Source organism: Trichosurus vulpecula, chromosome 1 (genome assembly GCF_011100635.1).
Source record: "Trichosurus vulpecula isolate mTriVul1 chromosome 1, mTriVul1.pri, whole genome shotgun sequence".
NCBI lineage: Eukaryota > Metazoa > Chordata > Mammalia > Diprotodontia > Phalangeridae > Trichosurus > Trichosurus vulpecula.
The window spans coordinates 373,589,247-373,603,047 of record NC_050573.1 but is presented as its reverse complement, the minus strand read 5'-3'; the positions used below and the strand labels follow the sequence as shown (position 1 = coordinate 373,603,047).

The following is a 13,801-nucleotide window of genomic DNA, read 5'->3' as shown; positions in this document are numbered from 1 at the left end:
ATCTCTACTTTGATGTTCAGTATTTCTAATTTAGTATTCAATTGGGGATTTTGAATTTGTTTTTGCTTTCAATTTGCTTTTTCAGTTGCATGCCCAATTCATTGATCTCCTTTTACTCTATTTTATTCATGTAAGCATTTAGAGATATAAAACGTCTCCTAAGAACTTCTTTTGCTGCATCCCATAGGTTTTGGTATGTTGTCTCATTACTGTCATTCCCTTGAATGAAGTAATTAATTGCTTTTCTGATTTGTTCTTTGGCCCACTCATCCTTTAGAATTAGATTATTTAGTTTCCAATTAATTTTAGGTTATTTTTCCTTGGTTCTTTATTACAAGTAGTTTTTATTGCGTCGTGATCTGAAAAGGGTCCTTTGACTACTTCTGCCTTTCTGCACTGGATTATGAGGTTTTATGCCCTAGCACATGATCAAGTTTTGAGTATGTGACATGTACTGCTGGGAAAAAATTATATTTCTTTTTATCCCCATTCAGTTTTCTCCAGAGTTCTATCATATCTGCCTTTGCTAAAATTCTACTCACCTCTTTTAACTTCTATCTTATTTATTTTGAGGTTAGATTTATCAAGTTCAGAGAGGGGGAGGTTGAGGTCTCCTATTATTACAATTTTGCTGTCTATTTCTTCTTATAACTACTTTAACCTCTACTCTAAGAATTTGTATGCCATACCACTTGGTGCATATATGTTAAACAATGATAGTGCTTCATTGTTTATGGTGCCTTTTAGCAGGATGTAGTGTCCTTCCTTATCTCTTTTAATTAAATCTGTCTTTACTTCTGTTTTGTCTGAGATTAGGATTGCTACACCTGCTTTTTTCATTTTAGTTTATGCACAGCATATTTTACTCTACCCTTTAGTTTTACCCTGTGTGTATCCCCCTGTTTCAAATGTGTTTCTTGTAAACAACATATTGTAGGATTATGGTTTTTAATGCATTCTGCTATCTGCTTCACTTTATGGGAGAGTTCATTCCATTCACAATCACAGTTATAATTTCTATCTGTGTGTTTTTCTCCATCCTATTTCCTCCCTGTTTATGCTCTTATTTCTCCCTTTCTCCTTCTACACCTCAACAAAGTTTTTTTTTTGACCATCGCCTTCCTCAGTTTACCCTCCCTCTTCCTTCCCCTCCCTCATCTTGCCATTTTCCCCTTGTTACTCCCTCCCTGCATTCTGACCACCCCCCTCCCTTTTTCCCCCCTTTCCCCTCCTACTGCTTGTAGGATAAGTTAGATTTCTGTACTTATCAGGGTATGTTATTCCCTTCTTGAGTCAGATCTGATGACAGTAAAGCTCAAAGAGTGTTCTCCCTCCCTTCTTTCCCTCTACTGTAATGTGGTTTTGTGCCTCTTCATTTGATGTAATTTATCCTTTTCTACTACCTCCTTACTTCTTCTCCCAGAACCCTCTTTGTGTTTTTTATCCTTATATCAGTTATTTTATACAGACATTCACAGTCTATGTGCATCCCTTTCAGTTGTCATAATATCTGTACTATTCTCAAGATTGACATATATATATATATATATATATACATATATATATATATATCATACATAAGATGGTATAATCCTATATAAAGAAGTAAATAATTTGTCCTTGTTGATTAATAAGATTATGTTTTATGGGGCTTTTCCCCCTGTTTACCTTTTTATGCCTCTCTTGAGTTTTGTATTGGAAGATCAAATTTTCCATTGATTTCTGGCCTTTTCATCAGGAAGGTCTGGAATTCCCTTATTTCATTGAATATCCATCTCCTTGCCTGAAAAAATTATGCTTAATATTGCTGGGTAGTTGATCCTTGGTTGTAGCCCCATCTCCTTTATCCTTTGGAATATCATATTCTAATTTCTCCTGTCATTTAATGTAGAAGCTGAGAGATCCTGCCTGATCCTTACTGCAGTTCCATGATATTTGAACTGTTTCTTTTTGGCTGCTTGCAGTATTTTCTCCTTGACTTTGTAATTCTGAAATTTGGCTACAATATTTCTTGGTGTTTTCAGTTGGGATCTCTTTCAGGGGGTGATCAATGGACTATTTCAAAGACTATTTTACCCTCTGGTTCTGGGACCTCTGGGCAGTTATCTTTGATAATTTCTTTGAAGATACTGTCAAGGCTTTTTTTCATTGTGGATTTCTTGTAGATCAATAATTCTTAAATTGTCTCTCCTGGATCTATTTTCAGGTCAGTTATTTTTCCCATCAGATATTTCACATTTTTTTTCTATTTTTTCATTCTTTACATTTTGTTTGACTACTTCTTGATGCCTCATAGAGTCATTAGCTTCCACTTGCTCAATTGTAAATTTTAATAGGTTGCTATCTTCATTTTGCTTTTGAGTCCCCTTTTCCAATTGGCTGATTTTATTTCTCAGGGTTTCATTTTCTCTATTTAGATTTTCAATCTCCATAGCCATTTCACCAATCTTATTTTTTAAGGACTTGATTTTATCAGTGTTTTTCTTTTTCATTTTTTTCTTTTACCTCCCTAATTTGGTTTTTAAAATCCTCCTTTACCTCTTCCAGTAATGCTTTTTGGGCCTGAGACCAGTTCACATTTCCTTTTGAGGTACCAGATGTGGGTATAGTATCTTTGCTATCCCCTTCCAAATTAGTATTTTGATCATGCCTGTCTCCATAAAAAGAATCAATGGGCCTCAGGCTTTTTTGTGTTCTTCTTCATGTTTGTTAGCTTTTTACTGGCTTTACAATGGATATCTGCTTTTGGGGCTCAGGGCTCTCTTTCCCAGGTTTCTTATTCTGGGGATTGTGAGTCTATTTACTGGCTTTGTATATTATAGTTTTCAATTTCCTGAGGTGTGGGGGAGGGGTCTCGCTGCCTGAGGTTTTCCCCTGGGGCTGCTCTCCAGCACTGTTGCTCTTCAGCAATGATCTCAGTGATTTGTGGTTTGTGCTGGTGTCTGCCTCTTCCCCTGGGGGTGCAAGGGTATGTCTGGGCTCCTGGAGTTGACTCCTGTTGGCTCTGCCCCTCTGGGACTCAGGAGCTCCCACTGCTTGGTCACTGAAGCCTCACCTCATTCTCCTCTATTCCAGCAATTTTTCCTGAGTTATTCTCTGGGCTTGGGGGTGGGGAGGGATTAGAGCCATTTACCTAGACATTATGTCTCCTGGAATTTCAGGAGACTGCCTTTGTTACCTTTGGGCTGCAAGCCTCAAAAGCTGATGTCTCAGAACCAGAAGCATTGCGCTGCTGCCTCTTGTCGCTTCCACAGACTGCCATCCTGTGTTGGGAGTCCTGGGGATCTCTGCCGGTTTCAGGTGCCCAGCTTTCTCCCAGCCTGTCTCTCATGTTGATTTCCACAGCTGCTTCCACATTTGTGCTGTCTGGAGCAGCTCTGCATGCTGAGTGCTCTCCCAGCCTACAGATTCATCCAGTTGGCCTTTCAGACTCTCCTGGCTTGGAAATTTGCCTCCCTTAGACTGCTTGCAGTTTCTAACTCTCTCAAATCTGTTCAGATTCACTTTTTTATAAGAATCTGATAGAACTTGTGAGGGAGCTCCAGTAAGACCCTGTTTGGATGCAGCCATCTTGGCTCCCCCTACCTTAGATTTGAACTAGACATATTTCATATTTTTCTGTGTAATCACAACCTCTCTTTGTCAAAACCTCCTGACCTGTAAATGAAGGATTTGTACTCAGGGGATTCTATGATCCCTTCTAAATTTATTATCTATTATCCAGACCATTCTGACAAAGTGAATATTTCTCCACCCTCTGCTTGAATAGCTTTAGTGATGAGGAGCTTGCTACCTCCCAAGTATCCTATTCCAACTTTGGATAGCTCTAATTCTTAGTAATGTGTCCATGTACTGAGGTGAAATCATTGTCTACCAGCGAGTTGGAAAAAAGCATCAGGTCAGGGACTAAATATTGAAAGAAGACAGTAAAATGATCCAAAGTAAGAACTCTAATGGTTTTAAGAGATTGTCTTTTTGATAAGACAGATGAATTATTGCTTGCTTTATGTTATTTCTGTGTTTATGTTAACTTAGCTTCACCATTCAGTGACCCTTTCAAATTTTCTCTCTCTTGACTCTTAAGTAATAATATATTCAGGTATCTGGTAAAGAATGATTCCCCTGTATATTTATCCCAGAAATAACTCTTTGAGTTAGGCAGCAAGGGAGTAGTTTTTTTTTTGTTGTTTTAAAGCAAAGGATGGTAGGTAGGGGATAGGCATTTGGAGTATATACATATGTAAACCTTACCCCATGTGCATAATCAAGACCATTCATAAACATATGGATAGAATCAGAAATTGGCTATGTGATTTGTGTGGGAGAAGATTTACTTTTGTTCTACTACCATCTGCCACCACCCAATATAAATCCTAGATCCACAGAATTTCCCTAATTAGAATCATGCCTGATGATCCTCAGAACAACATCAATTGTCAATAAATTTGAAGGTAACCTATTCTTTGAAAGGATCATAATGTTGAGCTACAAGGCTATTTGCTCCAACTCTCTCAGTTTACAGACTAGTACACCAAAGTCAAGAAGTTTAAATGATTCATCCCACATCATAATGGCTGTGCTATTGGACATGGGATTGGAACACATGTTTTCTTACTATAGAACTAGGGCTTTTTCCCCCTATACTTTTATCTTCCTATTGATTGCCACAGTGAAACCTTAGCTGCTAATGGGTAAGAAGACTCTAATTCATCTATTATTCTATAGGGCAGAGTGGGACCCTTAGGAAAATGGATAAAAGAAATAGAGGAATTTGGAGCCAGAATGATCTTACTGATGCTAGTGCTAGAGGGAGGGGAACTGAAGCAACCAAGACCCCCAAGGTTCTCAGAGTCCTTATAAGGGCATTAAATTACTAGGACAGGCAAGTTCAAGAAAGACAAACTTCACAGAAGGCTCCATTTTGCCTCAAGTGAACTCTCTATATAAGCACAAGTGACTGAGGAGAAGATCTGGGACCCTGAGACCTGAATATTTTCTTGGCCTCTCCAACTCCTCACTCACTTTTGTTGTAATAATATGTTCGAGCCAGCAACAAGGAGAATTGCCTGAAGAGATGATGGTGGGGAGCTTTGATTAAGTTGCTTTTGGTCTCTTTGAAAGTATGCCTTCTATAAGGGTCTCCTGAGAGTCCAGAAGCTTTCATTCTGTGAATATTGCCTTTGGCTTCCATTACTGACTCATGGGTAGTTCAATCCATCAAGAGAAATGGAGGACTTGAGTTTGCCTTTCAAGTGCGGCAGGGAAGAAAGAAAGGGGCTAACTTAAAAAAATACCCTGAAGCAAGGAAATTCCTTTGTTTCCCCAGGTGACTAGGGGATGGAAGATGAGGGAGTCATGAGAAACATTTCCTAATACATATTAGAGAGACAGGTGGAACAGTGGAAAGAGCAATGTACTTTGGATCCGAAGTCCTGGATTTGAATCCTCATACTTATACTTATTACCTCTGAGTCTGTCTAAGGGCAAGTCACTTTACATCCCTCAGCCTCAGGTTTTTCATCTGTCAAACTAGAGAACATAACATTGCAATGCCTGTCTCACAGGGTTATTGCAAGGAAAACATTTTTTAATATGAAGTCACAAGGTACAGGAGAAAGAAAATGATAAAAGTCACAGTAACAACAATCAGCATTTATATAGAATGGGCCAGGCACTGTACTAAGACTTTATAATCATTGTCTTTTGATCTTCACAACAATTCTGTGAGGTAGATGCTTTTATGATTCCCATTTTACAGATGAGTAAACTGAGGCAAATAACAGTTAAGTGACTTGTTCTAGGTCACACAACTATTAAGAGTATGAGGTCTTCCTAACTCCAAATCTAGGGCTCTATCATTTAACAACTTAGCCAATGATACATAAATACTTCAGCTGGAAGGGTTGCCATAGTCCAACCACCTGATTTGGCTGATTAAAGAACAAATGTTAGGGAGTTGAAATAACTCACCCAAAGTCACCGAGATTATGCATAGTGAAGGAAGGACATGAGCAGTCATGATGCCTAATTCCTGCTCAAGTGCTGCTGTCACTGCTACATTGTGTCATTTCTCTGACTTGCTTTGGTGTTAAAATATTCCTGGAGTATGTGTGTGTTTCCCCCAATTTAATTTTGTTTTGTTTTGACCAATTATCCAAGTGATTCATGGGGATTGTGTTCAGAAGAATCTAACTGTGTTTTTATTGTTTTTTATTTGTGTGAATCTAAGAATGCTTTTATAATCTCAAAATTCATGTTTTCCATTTGAATTGGTTAAGTTTATAATTCAGAGCAATTATTTTTTTTATTCGTAGAAGTCAGATTGAGATGTGTTATCAAATTCCATCCAGTGGTGGCAAGGCATTCATTTGATCATGCTTAAGTAAATATATTTTTTTTAATGTCGGCTTCTCTAGGGTTACAAGGGAATAGTGAAACAGAATTATAAGATGGTTTGAGGGCTTAGGTAGAAATTGTTACTTACATGTGAAATATTGCTAGCCTCACTCTACATTGCTTATTATCTCAGTTGGTTTGTAGAAGATTCAAGTGAGTCCAAGGTCATGATTTTGATCTCCTTGTGGCCTAGTTAACTTCACCGTCATCCATGGTCACAGACTCTGCCTCTAATCCTGGCCTGCTGTCTTGGAGATGCCTGCCCTTGATCACAAAGGATATGATGATATAGAATAGAGAGCCTGGACAAATGACAACTCTTACACTATATGGAAAAAAATATAGTTCACAAAATGTGTGCCAAGTATGATATGGCAGTTGTGTTTCCTTTCTTTTAAAAAAGGACAATACCTTTTATTATTTTATCCTAACTGCATGGCCTTATGTTGCCTGAAATCTGTGTTCTTATTTGTTAGGGTGCTTCTTAACCCAGCTCTGTTTCCAAATATAACTGCTTCTCTGGTTTCCTATTTCACCCTCTCTCAGAATCAAAGGTGTCAGTTTGTAGCAAACACATGCAATGGAGAAGTACAAGGCCATAGCTGCAACGCCAAATCCAAGGTTGTTTCTGTTATCACACCATACTGACCTTTTATTCTAATAGATCCTGAAATATGAAATCATGGGAAGCAATTTGAGTGAATTTCTGTACCTCTTGTTATATCAGTTTTTTTCATCTGTAAAACAAGAGTGCTGGATTAAATTCCAACTCTGAAATTCTACCAAATTATGAATGCTGAAATCTCAATTTAGAAGCAAATGATGGAACTTGCTATAGGGCTCCACACTTCATCCTATATATCTTAGATATAATCCCTAATTGTCTGCTTAGAAAATGACAGGAAGCTCACCGGTTTATTAAGAAGCTCTTTACATTGTTGCACGACTAAGCACTCTCCTCTGAGTAATGTTTTATTTGGATTACAAAAGAAACAAACAGAAACAAAAACCTGAGATTTAATTGTTTCAGTAAACTTTTATTAAGTATTTACTATGTGCCAGGTTCAGTGCTAAGTGCTGGGCATACAAAAGAGGCAAAAAACAATTAAAAAAAAACAGTCCCTGCTCTGAAGGAGTTTACAATCAAATAGTGGAGAAAACATGGAAACAAATATATGCAAAGTAATCTCAATACAGGATAAACAGGCAACAATAAACAGTGGTAAGATACTAGAATTAAGAAGAGTTGGCAATGGCTTCCTGTAGAAGATAGGGATGTTAAGTGGAAATTAAAGGAAGCTAGAGAAGTCAATAGTATGAGTAGAAAAGGGAGAGCATTCCAGGCATAGGTTCCAGCCAAAGACAATGCCTAGCACTGAGAAATAGTGTCTTGTTCATCAAAAAGTCAAAAATATCAATAATATTTTCAAAAAAAGATGCAAAGGAAGGTGGCTTAGACATACTATATCATACAGTGGCAATCATCAAAACTATTTGGGAGTGGTGGTAGATCAATGGTATAGGTTAGGTACACAATAAACAGTAGTCAATGCCTATAGTAATCTACTCTTTGATAAAATATTCCAGCTTCTGGGATAAGAACTCACCATTTACAAAAAGAAACTGCTGAGAAAACTGGAAAAAAGTATGGCAGAAACTAGGTATAAATCAATATCTCATACCCTATACCAAGATAAGGTCAAAATGGGTTCATGATTTAGCCATAAAGGGTCTTACCATAAGCAAATTAGGAGAGCAGGGAATGGTTTACCTGTCAGATCTATAGTAAAAGGAAGAATTTATGACTAACCGAGAGACAGACAACATTATGAAATGCAAAATATATATTTTATTACATTAATTTAAAGAGTTTTTGCACAAACAAATAAATGCAATCAAGATTAGAAAGAAAGCAGAAAGCTTGGAAACAATTTTTACAGCCAATATTTATGATAATGGCCTCATTTCTCAAATATAATAAAGAATTGAATAAAATTTATACGAATAAAAGTGAGTCCCCAATGAATAAATGGTCAAAGGATATGACCAGGCAATTTTCAGATGAAGAAATTAAAGCTATATATAGTCACACGAAAAAATGCTCCAAATCACTATTCATTAGAGAAATGCAAATTAAAACAACTCTAAGGTACTACCTCAAATTTATCAAATTGACTAACTTGACAAAATAGGAAAATGACAAATGTTGGAGAAGATGTGGGAAAATTGGGGCACTAATGCATTGTTGGTGGAGTTGTGAAGTGAGCAATAATTCTAGAGAGCAATTGGGAACTATGCCCTAAGGACTACAAAACTGTGTATACCCTTTGATCCAGCAATAACACTACTAGGTCTGTATCCCAAAGAGATCATGAAAAAGGGAAAAGGACCCATATACAAAAATATTTATATCAGCTCTTTGTGTGGTAGCAAAGAATTGAAAGTTGAGGGGATGACCATCAATTTGGAAATGACTGAACAAGTCGCAGTACCTGAATGTAATGGAATAGTATTGTTCTATAAGAAATGATGAGCAGGCACACTTCACAAAAATACCTGGAAAGACTTAAATGAACTGATGCTTAGTGAAGTGAGCAAACAACCAAGGAAACATTGTGCACAGTAATAGCAATACTGTGCAATGATTAACTATGATAGACTTAGCTGTTCTCAGCAATGCAATGATCCAAGACAATTCCAAAAGTCTCATGACTGAAAGAGCTCTCTACACCCAGAGAAAGAGCTATAGAGTCTGAATGCAGATCGAAGCATACTCTTTTCATTTTGGGGGGATTTCTTTTTTCTTGCTTGTGGTTTTTCCCTTTTGTTCTGATTCTTCTTTCACAACATGACTAATGTGTAAATATGTTTGACATGATTGCACATGCATGGCATAAATCAGATTGCTTCCTGTCTTGGGAAGGGGGGAGAAGAGAGAGGGAGGGAGGAAAATTTGGAACTCAAAATTTTATTTTAAAAATGAATGTCGAAAACTATCTTTACATAACTGGAAAAATTATTAAGTGAAAAAAGCCTGATTCATGCGACTGTCAGGAGGCAAGTGTCACTGGACTGAAGAGTAAGTATTTCGGAGTTAAGTGCAAGAAGGCTGGAAGGGTAGGAAAAGGCTTAGTTTATGAAGAGCTTAGAATGCCAAACAGAGCGTTTTGTATTTTCTTCTGGAGGAAAAGGAAGCCACTGGAGTTAACTGAGTTTGGGGAAGGATATGACAAGGAATAAAGGTTCATGGAAGAAACAAGGGAATCCCTTGAATGTGTGTGTGTTTTCCTATTTATTAACATTAGACATCATGGTCCTTAATCTCAATACTCAGTTCATTTTCCAGAGATACTGATTGTTACCTTTCAATAGCTAATGGGAAATGATCGCATATTTCTATATTAATAAAGAAGATCCTCTCATGAAGGCTGATCTGCTTCAGAGCTCTAAATAATACAGCTCTCCAAATGAGCTGAATATTTGCATCTTTCATAAAGAGCATGAATCAAAGGAAAGCGAAACATTGTAGAGGTATTTAGCTTATATCAAATGGCACAAAATTACCTTTTTAGATATTCAATCAACTAATTTAGACAAGCTCCCACTCTGATGTAGTTCAAAACAAATTCCTTTCCTTTGAATAGCATTTAGAGACATTTGTGTGGGTGTGTGTTTACATGCATGGGTGTTCAGGCATCTATATGGTTATGTGCATATATGTATATCCATATGAGTGTATATATGTATATGTGTATGTGTATATGTACATACATTATACTATACACATATATCATAAAGTAATATATACTAGGTTTCATATAGTATTATATATTATATATTATATTTGTGTAACATCCTATTTTGTAATATGAAATGTCTCTTCTTTAAGAGAAGCAAAGAAGCTTAAATTATATCAAGTCCTTACAAGCCAAATCCAAAACCTGTTGATCTTATATGATACAACTTATATACTCCCTAGCACACTGGATTCGATTTCAATATAAGGTTGTGAAGTAGTTCTTTCAAAATAATAACTTTCCAAAGGTCTTTATGTCCTCTTCCCACCTAAGCAATCGTGGTACCTCCCGTCCAACTCCCACATAGAGGCTTCCTCAGTGTCTCTCCAATGGGAAGTAGATGCTCTTGGGAAGCTACAAGCAGTAGAAGTCCCAAAGCACCATTTCTGCCCATGTTTACATTCCTGCTAGAGTACAGTCTCTGGCACTTTATCCTGTGTGTGTCTTGGTTGTACATAGGTGTTCACATTTCTTCACCTCTGTTGGATTGTTACATCCCTGAGAGCAAAGACTGTTTTTATGGTATTTGTCCTTGTTCTTCAGTCATTTTCAGTTGTGCCTGACTCTTCATGACCACAATTGGGATTTTCTTGGCAGAGATACTGGAGTGGTTTGTCATTTCCTTGTCCAGCTCACTTTACAAATTAGGAAACTGAGACAATAGGGTTAAGTAACTTGCCCATGGTTATACAGCTAGTAAGTGTCTGAGGCCAGATTTAAACTCAAGAAGGTGAGTCTTCTTGACTCAGGCTTGGTATTCTAGCCACTGTTCCATATAGCTATGGCCATGGGGAGCAACAACACCACAATTGCAAGTTTCTCTTGTCGCATGTGTTCCCTGAGTGTTTAAGTATAATTTCATTCTTCTGAAAAATTCTGGTATGTTTTTAGGAATACATTTGTCAAAAATTGGGCCTCAGGTTTGTTTTTTTTTTATTCTTCATGCTGTGCAATTGCAATAGTTCACTTTCTTTTAAGCTAAATTTAGCATCTGGCTATCCAGAGTAAAAATAAATTTCTCAATGGGAGGTTCATGATCTATAGTTTTTAGAGTGCATATCCAGAGCAGTTACTTCCTTATGACCCAATTTGCACATACAAATTGGGCAGGAGGTGGCCCTCAGGAAGTGATATGTTATCTTGAATCACAGCAAATTAGGTTGTTTTAGTCACTTAGCTTTCCAATATATCTTTCATGCAAGTACCAAAATAATTCTCTTAGTTCAAGTGGAATGATGATATTTCCATATTTCCCCAATCAAAAATGAGGAAACATTATCTAATAATGGGGCAGCTTATTTGAAAATCAGAACTCTCTCTCTCTCTCTCTCTCTCTCTCTCTCTCTCTCTCTCTCTCCCTCTCCCTCTCTCCCTCTGTCACTCTCACTCTCATTGTCTCTTACACACACACACAAACACACATACACACACACACACACACACACACACACACACACACACACAAACACACCCCTAAGCCACAGTCACTATAGTTATTGGCATCTAAAGAGAAGAGGATAGGCAAGAGGATAAAATCATGAGAGAGAAATGGAAATTTGGAGACTGACAGGCCATGGAAAAGAAAAAAATAGCAGGAGTGCATTTGAGACAAAAAAAACGCTCTGGAGCAAGAGCTAATATGTGGGGATATAGAATACTCATTGTCTTGATTATTTCCAACTTTTGCTCCCCATTTTAGACTTTTAGGATATTGTAAATATACCCATGATTGAGGGGAGGAGAGAGGATGATTGTAGTAAGTACTCCAGTTTCTTTTTTTAACCTTTAAGATTAAAGGAGATTAGGTTGTTGTGGGAGCGGCGGCTTTCGAACCCTACCGGGGAGAATCCACGCCCCCCGGCTCGAGGGTCCCCCACCGTTAGGAGGTCCGCTCTCCGGGTCGTACTGACTGCCACAAAGTCGATTTTCACGCCCACCTACCAAGTACTCCTAAGGAAGATGGCCGTGGTGCGCATGAAGCGCCGGGGTGTGAGTGGAAGAGAGCGCTTTGAGGTTATTTTGCTACAAGAACGAGGTCCTGGGCTTGAGCAGCGGCGTAGAAAAAGATCTCGATGAAGTTTTGCAGACCCAGTCCATGTTTGTAAATGTTTCTGAAGGCCAAGTTGCTGAAAAGAAAGATAGTATTAGTGATTTTGAAACCTATGACCCGACTGAAATCCCTAAGCAGATTTTAACAAAAAGTCAGATATAGAACATGACACATACACAGCTGGAGCAAATGTTTAGGAATATTGCAACAATTGCAGCCGATATATGTGTAAATCCCGAAACAAAGAGAGCATCATAGATTGTCATCCTTATCGAAAAAGCAATGAAAGACATCCACTATTCCATCAAACCCAACAAAAGGACAAAACAGCAAGCCTTGGAAGTAATAAAACAATTGAAGGAAAACGTGAAGATTGAAGTGACTCACATAAGGCTTTGATTCATCCTACCTGTGAGGGATGGGGAAAAGCTGAAAGGAAAACTCAAAGCATTAATCAAGGTGATAAAAAGTGAATACTTTGTTGACCAGTTAGAAATCGTACGTCAAACTGACCTCGGCTACGTTAGAGGAATTGATGAGGTGATGCTGAGGGAGACAAAGGAAAAAGTTCTTTGGAAGTTCTCAGCTCGAAAGCCTTGGAAGGAGATGAGAAAACTGAATGAAAGCTTTTCACTTTTTCATTAATTATAAACACAACACTAAAAGGTGTTCTCACGTCCCTCAGCACTGTTACCTTCTGTTTATTTTTTTCCCTGCCAAGTACTTGCTCAGACTGCTTAATTCGAGGTTTTCATTCTAATATGCATATTAACCAAACAAGTCACTTATATATAAAATATTCAGTATAAAAATGCTTATGTGACATAAATACATCCTGACTCTCAAGTTGGGCTAATATTAAAAGAACCAGGGAAAACCTCTTCCTATTTTGCATTCTGCCTGGGCATCTGGGCTCTCTGTGTCATCTTAATTTTTGACAGTGGTCATTCTTTGTTAATTTTACATCCATGAAAGTTATCTCAAAATTTGCACTAAAAATCCATGCTTTAGAAACATCGCTTGACAGAAATGGAATGTGTACAGAAATATGTAAGCCTGAAACATTTATACATGACAGAATTTGAATAATTTTAATTTGGTCTAAAATTAAACTGAGTGTTGTGACTTCCCAACTGACACTGCTTTTAATATGTGTGTATATGTGTATGTGTATACACAGTTATTGACTAGGAGTCTATCAGCATTCTTATTTAGTAAACATGCTGCCAAAATGTAAAAGACTATTTTTTGTTAAAAAATAAAGTCATTCATGGTACTTTTTAAAGTTTATAATATATGTTAATACAAATGAAGTTATATATAAGAAATAAAACCTCTGTTATATTTTATTAAAAAAAACACACAAAAAAGGTTAAAGAAGATTTCATTGACAAAAGTTTCAGACCAGAGACAGAGTACTATGGTAGGGATGGAGGAGGTATGGCCACAAAGAGAGTGGAACTCTTGCAGATACTTCTCTTTATCTACATATTGAAATTCCCTTCCATTGTCATGTGGCTCTTCCTTCAAAGTTCTGAGATTGAAACAAAGTGGCCTT

General features: G+C 37.4%; 1 pseudogene; it reads left to right on the top strand.

The window, feature by feature from the left end:
• LOC118838682 overlaps nucleotides 1–12,866 on the top strand; it is a 58,726-nt pseudogene extending 45,860 nt beyond the window's left edge.
• The last annotated feature ends 935 nt before the right edge of the window (nucleotides 12,867–13,801 follow it).